General features: G+C 41.1%; 1 pseudogene; it reads left to right on the top strand.

Moving 5' to 3' along the window:
* The first annotated feature begins 3,146 nt into the window (after window positions 1-3,146).
* On the top strand, window positions 3,147-3,655 carry LOC100753323 (annotated as a pseudogene).
* The last annotated feature ends 8,770 nt before the right edge of the window (window positions 3,656-12,425 follow it).

Raw genomic sequence — 12,425 nt, 5'->3', positions numbered from 1 at the left:
TCGTTAAAAGTGCATTGGGCACTATTGCTAAGCTGAGTAAGAAGTTCATTTTAATTAAGTGCACGTAAAATTAGTTGATTTGCTTTTGCTGCTTATATTACATATATATGGAGAGAGGGAGAGGGGAGAGAGATATCTTTCGTAGGCCCCCAAAGACCATGTATATTAACAAAGGTATAACAGGGGTAAACCCAGATTTTCCTGGCCTTTCCTCCTTTACATAATTCAAGACCTCAGCTTCCTTCAAAGTCCCTTGTGGGGATCTTGATGTCTCCAGGGAGCATCTCCCCTGTGCTCAACAACTGTCCATTCCTAATGGGCTTCTCTGCCTCACTGAGCATCAAAGTTCTCAATCAGGTGCTGGGATGCAAGGCTCCCTCTGGCTCTGCCGGACATCCTCACAATATCCATCATGCCTTCAGGTGTCAGCGGTGTACAGTGTCCAATGACCTTCAGCGATGTAGGTGAGTGTCTCTTCCTACCATGTGCTGTCTTTTCTTAGGCGGCAGTCCAAGCAAAGCATTTTACGCTCCAGTCCTTTACAAGTTAATTATGCTTTCAAAACAAATAGTTCTATCAATTCTGTTTGCTTTAGTTTTTTTTTTTTTTTTTTTTATCGAGGATGATCATTTCCATACTCTGGGTCTTTCCGATCATGTGCGTTTATTTATTTTTAATGGGAAGTGAAAGAAACAGGCTTTCCCATGGAAGAGCACACCATCTGGTTATCAGGTACCAAATGGTTAGCACTGAAAACATATACATATGCCATTATACAGTCTGAACAGGTTGTATCGATGTATTTAAGAATATATGTACACACACATATATGTATGTAACAACAATTAATTAAAAGCGAGGCCATGGATTTTGAAGAGAGAAAGGAGGGATATATGAGAGAATTTGGAGGAAGGACAGTGAAGGGGAAATGTAGGGAGACACCGTAACCACGCCTCCTAAGGGCTGGCTACAGGTGTGCCTGACCACGCCTGTCAGGGTGTGGTCAAGGTGAGGTCAGGATGATGCGTAATAGGTTTGTAAGGGGCTGCAAGGCAGATGGGGGCCCCCTTCTCTCTGGCCTGCCTGCCTTGCTGTCCCTGGCATGCTCTCGCTTGTGTTTGGCTGGTGTTTATCTGAATAAAGATATCTTAACCTTACAGACTACGGATCGTCTCTCGCCATAGGAAATGATGTAATTATATTATAATCTCAAAAACTAAAATAAGTAATCTGTAACTTCTTAATTTCCCCCCTTGAGGTTCTGGGCTCTATGATGTGGTCTGATGATGCACTTCTTGTTTGATTCAGAAATTAGTGATATCTACAGGGTAAGACAGTGTCCAACTCCTTCGCTTGTGCACGGTCTTCATCTGACAAGCTGTCTTCCTGGTGACTTCGGTTGACTCAAATATTTTGTCAAAATAGCTTCAAAAGGACACGTTGTGGCTGTAATTTTTGTGCCCACGGGGATATCTTTTCACTTGTGTAATGTAAATCAGTATGGAAATAGGGTGTGCTTCAAGGAGATTGTTTGGTAGTTACATTTGAGGACTCGTGTACTTCATCTGTCACAAAGCAAGACTTTGGTTGAAGTCATAGGACTGGGTAGCTTCATAAATGGAGAAATATGTATGGATAGTTACAGGCATTTAAAAGAGAGGTACTGTGAAGCTGTTGCCATATCTCAGTTGGTAGAATACTTGCCTAGCAGGATTAGAGACCTGGGTTCAAACCTCGGCACTACATAAAATCGTGCATGGTGGCCCATGTCTGGAATGCCAGCAACGGGACGTGGCAGCAGGAGGGTTTCAAGTTCACGGCCATCCATTATATAGATAGTTGCTTTGAGATCATTGTGGAATGCATAGGAACCCGTTTCAACAGACAAGCAGGAAACAGACACACATCTTTAGAAAAGTGGTATTGTGTGTACTCTCTGCAACATTCAGATTCTAAAAGAGATAACGAGGCAACTAAGAAATTCCAAACTTCTTTGTGTTGGGGACTAAATCCAGGTCTTTTGCTCATCTCAGGCAAGAGTTCTCCTACTAAGCTGTACCCCAGGCCAGAATCTCTTTCTAATATGTTGCCCAGGAGACCAAAAACTGCCTGACAACTCCTCTGTGGGCATAGTTATCTTCGAATACTGAAGAACACGGTCTTTCCCTTTACCTGTTTCATCTTTTCATATAAAAAGATGATTTTAAATAAGAACCTCTGGGCTTTGTGGCACAATGTCTAGTACACTGGACTTCTGCTAGAGAGGGCAAGTTTGGTACACATTCGAGGATTAAAATGGAGGATTCAAAGAAACTGCAGGATTGTGGAAGACTTGTGGCAGTCACTCAGGTTTTAAGGGAATACCTGGGCTTTTATATCCACGAGTAGGCAGTATCTCCAACACCCATGTTTCAAGATCCAGAAGGCAAGCATTTTGTTTCAAACTTGAAGATGCACAAGTCATGTATTGCCTGTGAGCCCAAGTTACAGGCCATCTCCTGGCCTCAGCCTCCTTGTCTGAAAAATGACTCTACTCCACTCACAGACCTTGTGTGTGTGGAAATTTGTGCTACTGGGGCTGATTGAGTTCTGCATGGTTCCATGCCTGATATATATATTAGCAATCGTCAATTTTGCACTTACTGCAAATATCATATTTTGATGTTTTATTTGAAAATTAATATATTTTATGAATACAGAAAGAGTGCAAAAGCAACTTTAAGATGTCATGTTCTAAAGTTTATGGACCCTGGACTTTGTAGTTATTTTTTGCAAATTTCTAAGATGACATACTTTGCAATCAATATGACAAATCAACTTAATTTAAATTGCTACTTTTTGAGATTTATATAGTACATGATAATAATGCAAACCTAATTCTTTTTTTTTCCTGAGACAAAGTTTCTTTGTGCAGTCCTGGCTGTCCTGGAACTAGCTCTATAGAGGAGGCTGGCTTTGAATTCACAGAGAGTCACCTGCTTCTGCCTCCCAAAAGCTGGGATTAAAGGCATGAACCATCACCACCCAGCTTCAAACCTAATTCTTATATGTATGATGAATTGATTTTGATGTGGGTGCCAAAATTGGGGATAAATTGTCATTCAAAAATATTTTGGGGGCTCTGCAGACGCTGCTGTCCCCTGTCTCCTCTTCCTGCAGCCATGGTCAACCCCACCTTGTTCTTCGACATCACGGCGAGCCCTTGGGCCGCGTCTCCTTTGAGCTATTTGCAGACAAAGTTCCAAAGACAGCAGAAAACTTTCGTGCTCTGAGCACTGGAGAGAAAGGATTTGGATATAAGGGTTCCTCCTTTCACAGAATTATCCCAGGATTCATGTGCCAGGGAGGTGACTTCACACGCCATAATGGCACTGGCGGCAGGTCCATTTACAGAGAGAAATTTGAGGATGAGAACTTCATTCTGAAGCATACAGGTCCTGGCATCTTGTCCACGGCAAATGCTGGACCAAACACAAATGGTTCCCATTTTTTTATCTGCACCGCCAAGACTGAGTGGCTGGATGGCAAACATGTGGTCTTTGGGAAGGAGAAAGAAGGCATGAACATTGTGGAAGCCATGGAGCATTTCGGGTCCAGGAATGGCAAGACCAGCAAGAAGATCACCATTTCCGACTGTGGGCCACTCTAATTCTTTTGACTTTTGGGCTTCTAACCTACCAGACCATTCCTTCTGTAGCTCAGGAGAGCATCCCCACCCCATCTGCTCGCAATGCCCTGTAATCTCTGCTCTCACTGAAATTCTTTGGGTTCCATATTTTCCTCATTCCCCTCCAAGTCTATCTGGATGGCAGAGTTAAGTTTATGATTGTGAAATAAAAACTAAGAACTAAAAAAAAATTTGGAACAGCTAAATGTACAAAATATAACTGTACTTCGTATTTATCCCTTATACAAAAATGGACTCAAATTGGGTCATAGACCTAGATGTAGAAACTGAAAACTATAAATGCCTTAGAAGGTGACTTAAGAAGAACAAATCTTTATTTTCTTGGGTTAGGTTAGGGGGAGGGGTAGACAAATTGGACTACAGAAATTGGGATCCTACCAAATTAAAAGCTTAAATGTCACAGATAACATTTCAAAAAGACAAAAGAAACCTGACAGAATGGAAGAAAATCTTCACATATATCTCATAAGTGACTTGGATCTAAAAAATATATACAATACTTTCACAAAATTAAAGACAACTGATCACGTGAAAATGGTTAAATGATATGAAGAAATGATTCCTCCAAGGAGTATAAAAATAACCAATAACTATGTGAAAGAAATCACTATCATTACTCACTTTGGAGGTACAAAGCCAAACAATATTGTAATTCCATCTCTTACTAGGGTGGTTATAACAAAAGTGTTGCAAAATAGGAAGTGTTTGAGAGGATGAAGCGAGAACACAGGTCTCACATATTGCTGGTAGAATGTGAAATGGTTCAGTCATCCAGGAAAACAGGCTATAGGCACTCAGTTGTAAAGGGTGTAGTTCCTCTAAGATTCGACAACTCTATTCCTCAGTACGTTTTCAAGAAAAAAACAAAAACAAAAACAAAAAACAATGGTTCTTTGATACTTCCTGGGGAGACACAAACAAATACCTATGCATCCCAGATAGACACAATAGATTAAAATATGGATACCTCTAAAGGCCAGGTGAACCAATGAGGTTTATTGGGGTTATTTACAGAAATATGGGCGAGGTTTACTTACAGGAGGAGAAATCATTGAAAGATAGCTGCATGGCCATGGTGGGGACAGCTCATGAAAACGGGAAACCTGGAGCACTCTGTCCAGTCTGCAGGCAGCTCCACAGGTTGAAGAGTTCCTTTCCTGGTAGGTCAGTTGGTCTTAGACCCTTTGGCTAGTCGTTGTTCTTTCTAGTCCCTTTGACGTGTGTCTACTTCTTTCAAGCTGCTTGTCTTGTCTGTGCCTTTTCTAGGCAGCTGATCTGAGCCTTTTCTAGGCAGCTAGTCTGTCTGAGAGTGACTCTCAGCAATCTTTGCATCTTATATACTCTTGTAGAGGGAGGAGCCTAGTGAATCTGGTCAGTTTCAGGGACTTCCTGAAACCAATTTGAGTTGTTTCTGTCTTAATGAGCTTTTCTGCAGGGCAGCGTTTAACCTCTCCCCAAAACATGTTGTTTCACCTATCTGTAAAACTCCTGTGTTAAAATATTCCACTGTTAGAAATCTATAAGCATGACCCTAGTGAAGGTGCCTAGCAATAGGCCTTCTCAAGCCTGAGAAGGCCATTTTTTGTAAGCAGGCAAGGCTTCCAGTGGAGGAATTGGGACACCAATTGTCTTGGTTAGGGTTTCTATTGCTGTGAAGAGACATGACCACAGCGACTCTTATAAGTACAGTGTTAAATTGAAGGGGCTTGCATGCAGTTTTAGAGATTCAGTCTTTTATCATCATGGCAGGGAACATGGTGGCTTGCAGGCAGACATGGTACTGGAGGAACAGCTGAGAGTGCTATGCCTTTTTTAATTAAACATTTTTAAATTTATTCTTTGTGTTTCTCACATCATGCATCTCTATCCATTCATTTTCCTTCATTTCTACCCTCTGTCCTTGTAGCCCCCCCAATAAAATAAAATTTAAGAGGAAAAAAGAGGAAAAAACATCGTCATGGAAGCTGTAGTGTAACATAGTGAGTCATGCAGCTATCCCTTTTATCCTTATATCTTTACATGCAAGTGTTCATTTCAAAGAGTCATTGGTCTGGTTCAAGGGAGAGTGCTATATCTTGCAGGCACTAAGAAGTCGACTGAGACACTGGGCAGTATCCTGAGCATAGGGAACCTCAAAGCCCACTACCGCAATGACACACTTCCTCCAACAAGGCCAAACCCACGCCAACAAAGCCACATCTCCTAATAGTGTCATTTCCTATGAGATTACATTCAAACTACCACACCAACCCAGGCACAAAACCTTTGACCTACAGTTTGTCCTGCCTTCAAGATGTGCTGGGGTAAAGCCGGCACAGAACTGTGGGAGTAGCCAAGCGATGACTGGTCCAGCTTGAGATCTCTGCCATGAGAAGGTGCCTGTGCCCAAAGTTGCTGAGAGGGCTAGGAACCAGAGACCTAGGATAGATCCAAAGGTGACTGTCAGAAAAGAAGAAAAAGAAGGGAAAAGAAAAAAGAAAAAGTCAATGAAATGATTCCTAATGATATTCTGCTATACTCACAGACTGGAGTCTAGTGTAATCGTCATCACAGAGGCTTCATTCAGCAACTGATGGGGGTAGATTTCTGTCTCAATCCATTTTTTTTTTTAAAAAATTATATAGGAGGGCTACTAATTTTTGTGAGTTAATTTTGTGTCTAGCTACTCTGTTGAAAGTGTTTATCAGCTGTTAGAGGCTCATGGTGGCAATTGCAGCATCATTTATATATGTTATCATATTATCTACAAATAAAGATACTCTTTTGTCTTTCTTTCCAATTTGTATTCCCTTGATCACTTTCAAGTGTCTTATTGCTCCAGCTAAGACTTCAAGTACTATACTCAGTAAGTATGGAGACAGTGGGCAACCTTGTCTTGTTCCCGATTTAGTGGAAATGCTTTGAGTTTCTCGATTTATATTGATGTTCACAGTGGACTTTCAGTAAACTGCCTTCATTATGTTCTTGATTGTGTTTAGTCTTGTCCTTCCAATCCCTACCCTCCAGGATGTTTATCATGAGGGGCGTTGGATTTTGTCAAAGACCTTTTCTGCATTGAATGAGATGATTGTGTGTTTTCTTCCTTTCAGTATTTATATAGTGGATTACTTTTATTTTGTATGTTGATCCATCCCTGCATCTCTGGAATGAAGCTTACTTCACTATGCTGGATGATTTTTTTCCTGTCCTACAGGGTGTTTCTGTGTAACCTGGCTGTCCTGGCAGTCCTGGAACTCACTTTGTAGAGCAGGCTGGCCTAGAACTCACAGAGATCCGCCTGCCTGTACCTCTTGAGTGCTGGCATTAAGGACATCCGCCATCATGTCTGGCAGTGCTGGATGATCTTAATGTGCTCTTGGATTCTGTTTGCAAGCATTTAAATATTTTCCAATCTATGTTTATAAGAGAAATTGTTCTGTAATTCTCTCTCTTTGTTGGGGTCTTTATAAGATCTGGGTATCAGGGTAACTGTGGCCTCATAAAATGAATTGGGCAATGCTCCTTCTGTTTCTGTTGTTTTGGGCAATAGCTAGAGGAGCATTGGCGGTAACACTTTGGAAAGTCTAGAAAATTTTGTGCCAACACCATCTGGCTTTTTTTTTCTCTTTTTTTAGTTGGGAGACTTTTAATGACTGCTTTTACTGGTTCCATTTCACTAGGGATTATAGTTGTGCTTAAAAATTGTTTGTCTGATCTTGATTTAATTATTGAGAAAATTATACATTTCTTTTGTATTCTTTTTGATGGAATATAGGTTTTTAAAGTATGTCCTCATTATTCTCTGGATTCTTTAGTGTATTTTATGTCAGTCATTTCATGTCTAATTTTGCTAATTTGGATATTCTCTCTGCTGTTTAGTTAATTTGGGTAATGGTTTGTCAATCTTAAGGATTTTCTGAAAGAACCAACTCCTTGCTTCATTGATTCTATGTATTGTTTGTTTATTTGTTTTGGTTTCTGTTTTATTGATTTCAGCTTTGAGTTTGATTATTTCTAATAACCTTCTGGGGTATTATTGCTTCTTTTTCTTCTAGAGTTTTAGGTGTGTTGTTAAGTTGATAGTGTGAGATATTCCCAATTTTTTTTTTATGTAGGCCCTTAGTGTCATGAACTTGCCTGTTAGAACCACCTTCATCGGGTCCCCTAAGTTTGCGTAGGTTTTGTTTTCATTCTCATTTAATTCTAGGAAGTTTTAAATTTCTTTCCTAATTTCTGTCTTGATCCATTTTTATTCAGCAGTGAGTACTTCAGTTTCCCTGGGTTTGTAATATTTATGTTGTTTCTATTGTTTGTATCTAGCTTTATTTGTGGTGGTCAGATAGGATGCAGGGTATTATTTCATTTTTCTTGTTTGTGTAAAGACTTGCTTTGTGTCCAAGTACATGGTCAATTTTGGAGACAGTTCTCTGTGAAACTGAGAGGAAGGTATATTCTTTTGTGTTTGCATGAAATGTTCAGTAAGTGTCTGTTAGGTCCATTTGGTTTATGTCAGTTAACTGCACCATTTATGATTTCGTTTTTGCCTGGATGACTTGTCTATTTGTGAAAGTGGGGGTGTTACAGTCACCCACTATCAGTGTGTGAGGTTGACATGAAATTTAAGCTGTAATGGTGCTTCTTTTATGAACTTGGGTGCCCTTGTGCTTGGTGTATAGATAGTGTTAAGAATTACACTATCCTCTTGGTGGGTGCTTCCTTTGATGAGTATTTAGCATCCTTCCCTACCTCTTCTGATTAGTTTTGAAGTCTATTCTTTTAATATTAAAATGGCTACAAATAAGTTTTCTTCTTAGTTTTTTTCCTGTAATATCCTTTCCATCCGTCTACCCTGAGATTATGTCTACTCTTTATGTTAATGTGTGTCTTGGGTGCTGCAGAAGAATAGATCCTGTTTTTGAATCCATTCTGTTAGCTTTTGTTCTTTTATTGAGAAATTGAGACCATTGACATTTAGAAGTCTTTGTTGATTCTCATTATTTTGTTGTTGTTCTGGGTTTCCTCCTTACTTTGATTTGCTGGTCTGATTATTATTGTAATTATGGTTAATTATTTTGTTTTCAATACATCTCAACCACAGTTCCCCTCCCTCTACTCCTCCCACCATCCCCCCCACCTCCCCCTCGCTTCTCCTCCATTTCCTTTCAGAAAAGAACACGCCTTCCAGGAACATACACGGACCTGGCATAATAAGATAAAATAAGACCAGGCACAACCACTCATATCAAGGCTGGGTAAGGCAACCCAAGAGGAGGAAAAGGAGATCAGACAAAATAGTCAGAGACATACCCAGTGCCACTCTTAACAGTCCCACAGAAAGACCAAGCTAAGAACCATGACATATAGGCAGAGGACGTAGCACACACTCAGGAAGGCTGTGTGACTACCACCTCAGTCTCTGTGAGCCCCTAGGAGCCCTACTTTGTTGAAGTCTGGGCTGACTTCTGGTATCCTCTACCCCTCTGGGACCTATATTGCTTCCTCTCCCTCTTGTATGGGGTTTCTGGAGCTCAAAGGGCAGGGACTTGATGGAGATCTCTAATTTGGGCTCGCTCTCTGCCCAGAGTTTGGCTGTGGGTCTCTGCATCTGCTCCCATGGCCTGATATTACTTATTCTTTGTGTTTTCTTGGGTGTGGTTAACCAGTTCAGATTTCAGTTTTTCTTCTAGTGTCTTCTGCAGGGCTGGATTTGCAGAATGATACTGTTTTAATTAGTTTTTTTATTATCATGAAATGTCTTTATTTTGCTAACTATTGTGACTAAAAGTTTTGCTATATTCTAGGATGACATTAGAGTTTGTAGAGCATCTGTCTGGACCTTTTTGGCTTTTAGAGTCTTCATTGAAAAGTCTAGTGTTATTCTAATAGATCTGCCTTTATTATTTGGTCTTTTTTTTATTCCTTTCTGCTTTTAATATTCTTTCTTCTGTATGATAGTGTTTTGATTATTATGTGATATAAGGAACTTCTTTTCTGGTTCAGGCTACATGGTGTACTGTATATTTCTTTTCTTTTTTTAACTATAAGATAATTGAAACTTCTTTATTTTTTTTCAAAATTTTATTCATTTTACATAACAACCACAGTTCACTCTCCCTCCCCTCTTCCCTTTGTCTCCTCCATCTCCCCTCAACCACCTGCCATCCACTACTCAGAAACGTAAGGCCTTCCATGGGGAATCAACAAAGCCTGGCACTTTCAATAGAGGCAGGAACAAGACCCTCCCCTGCATCAAGGCTGAGCAAAGCATCCCACAATAGGGAATGGGCTCCAAAACGTCAGCTTATGCACCAGGGATAGATCCTGGCCCCAGTGCCAGGGGTCCCCAAAACAGACTAGGCTACACAACTCCCTTGGTCCCATGCAGGCTCCTTTTCTGTCAGTCTAGAGTCCACGAACTCCCACAAGTTCGGGGCGGCTGTCTCATATAGGCACCACTCTCTTTAGGTTGGGGAAATTTTCTTCTGTGATTTTGTCGAAAATGCTTTCTTTGCCTTTGACCTAGATTTCTTCTCTTCTCCTTTACTATTATTCATAGGTTTAATCTTTTCCTCATGTCCCAGATTCCTGGATGTTTTGTGCCTGGTTATTTTTAGATTTAGCATTTTCTTCGATGGAGGTATCCATTTCTTCTGTCTTGTCTTCAATGCTATGGATTTTCTCTTCCATCTCTTGTATTCTGTTGGTGAGGCTTGCTTCTGAGTTTCCTGTAAGAATTGCTAAATTTTCAATTTCCAGTTTTTCCCTCCTTTGGACTGTCTTTTTTTTTGTTTGCTTTTTAAATTTTATTTTAGAAACAATCTTATTTTACATATCACCCCCCCATTCCTTCACCCTTCAATCCTCCCATGCCCCCTACCAATCCCCCAACCCACCCCCTATCCACTTCCCCACAGGGGATCATCAAAGTCTGCCACATCACTTGGGGGAGGGCTTAGGCTCTCTTGTGTGTATCTGGGCTGCAATAATATCCTTCCATAGGAAATGGGCTCCCAAGTCCCTTTGTGCACTAGGAATAAACACTGGCTCCACTGTTAGAAGTCCCATAGACTGCCCAGGCCTCCTAGCTGGTACCCACATTCAGAGGGCTTGGTCCGGTCCAATGCTGGTTCCCCAGCTTTACCACTAGGGTCTCTGTGCTCTCACTTGCTCAGGTCAACTGTTTCTGTGGGTTTCTCTAGCATGGCCTTGGCTCCTTTGCTCATCCCTCATCCCTCTCTACAACTAGATTCCAGGAGTATGGCTCTGTGTTTAGCTGTGGCTATCTGCTTCTGCTTCGATCAACTACTGGATGAAGGCTCTAGGATGGCAACCAAAGTAGTCATCAATCTCATTATAGGGGAAAGGGCATCAAAGACAGCCTCTCCACTACTGCCAAGATTCTCAGTTAGGGTCATCCCTGTGGATCCCTAAACATTTCTCTAGTGCCAGACCTCTCTCTAAACCTATACTGGCTCCCTCTATTAAGGTATCTCCTTTCTTGCCCCCTATTCCTGTCTTGTCTCAGTCTTCCTAATCACTCTTGTTCTCCCTCTCCTCTTTTCCACTTCTCTTTTTCCTACCTCCATCTCCCCCACCCCGTGCTCCCAATTTGCTCAGGGGTTTTTGTTCCCCTCCCCTTCTTCAGGGAACCTTGCATTTTTCTCTTGGGGTCCTCCTTGTTTCCTAGTTTCTCTGGAGGTGTGGATTGTAGGCTGGTAGTCCTTTGCTCTGTCTAATATCCATATATGAGTGAGTACATACCCTGCTTGTCTTTCTGTGACTGGGTTACCACACTCAGGATGGTTTCTTCCAGTTCATTGTTTTTTTTTTCCTGCTGAGAAATACTCCATTGTGTAAATGTACCACATTTTCTCCATCCATTTTTCAATTGAGAGGCATCTGATTTCCAAAGTGATTATACAAGTTTAGACTCCCACCAGCAATGGAGGAGTGTTCCTCTTTCTCCACATCCTCTCCAGCATAGGCTGTCATTGGTGTTTTTGATTTTAGCCATTCTGGACGGTGTAAGATGCCATCTCAGAGATGTTTTGAGTTCCATTTCCCTGATGGCTAAGGATGTTGAGCACTTTCTTAAGTGTCTTTCAGCCTTTTTAGATTCCTCTACTGAGAATTCTCTATTTAGTTCTGCACCCCACTTTTTAATTGGATTGTTTGGTGTTTTGGTGGCTAGCTTCTTGAGTTCATTGTATATTTTGGAAATCAGTCCTCTGTCAGATGTGGGGTTGGTGAAGATCTTTTCCCGTTCTGTGGGCTGCTGTTTTGTCTTGTTGACTGTGTCCTTTGCCTTACAGAAGCTTCTCAGTTTCAGGAGGTCCCCTTTATTATTTGTCAATCTCAGTGTCTGTGCTACTGGTGTTATGTTAAAGAAGTGGTCTCCTGTACCAATTTGTTCAAGGGTCCCTCTCACTTTCTCTTCTAAGAGGTTCAGTGTGGCTGGATTTATGGTAAAGTCTTTGATCCATCTGGACTTTTGTGCATGGTGATGGATATGGATCTATCTGCAATCTTCTACATGTCAGCATCCAGTTATGCCAGCACCATTTGTTGAATATGCTATCTTTTTTCCCATTGTATAACTTTATCTTCTTTCTCAAAAATCAGGCGTTGGTAGGTGTGTTGGTTAATATCAATGTTTTCAATTCGATTCCATTGGTCTACCTGCCTATTTTGTGCCAACACCAAACTGTTTTCAGGACTATAGCTTTGTAATAGAGCTTGAAGTCAGGGATGGTGATGC

This window comes from Cricetulus griseus, chromosome 10 (genome assembly GCF_003668045.3).
Source record: "Cricetulus griseus strain 17A/GY chromosome 10, alternate assembly CriGri-PICRH-1.0, whole genome shotgun sequence".
NCBI classification, from domain to species: Eukaryota; Metazoa; Chordata; class Mammalia; order Rodentia; family Cricetidae; genus Cricetulus; species Cricetulus griseus.
The sequence above is the reverse complement of the archived record's forward strand: the minus strand, read 5'-3'. Positions and strand labels throughout refer to the sequence as shown.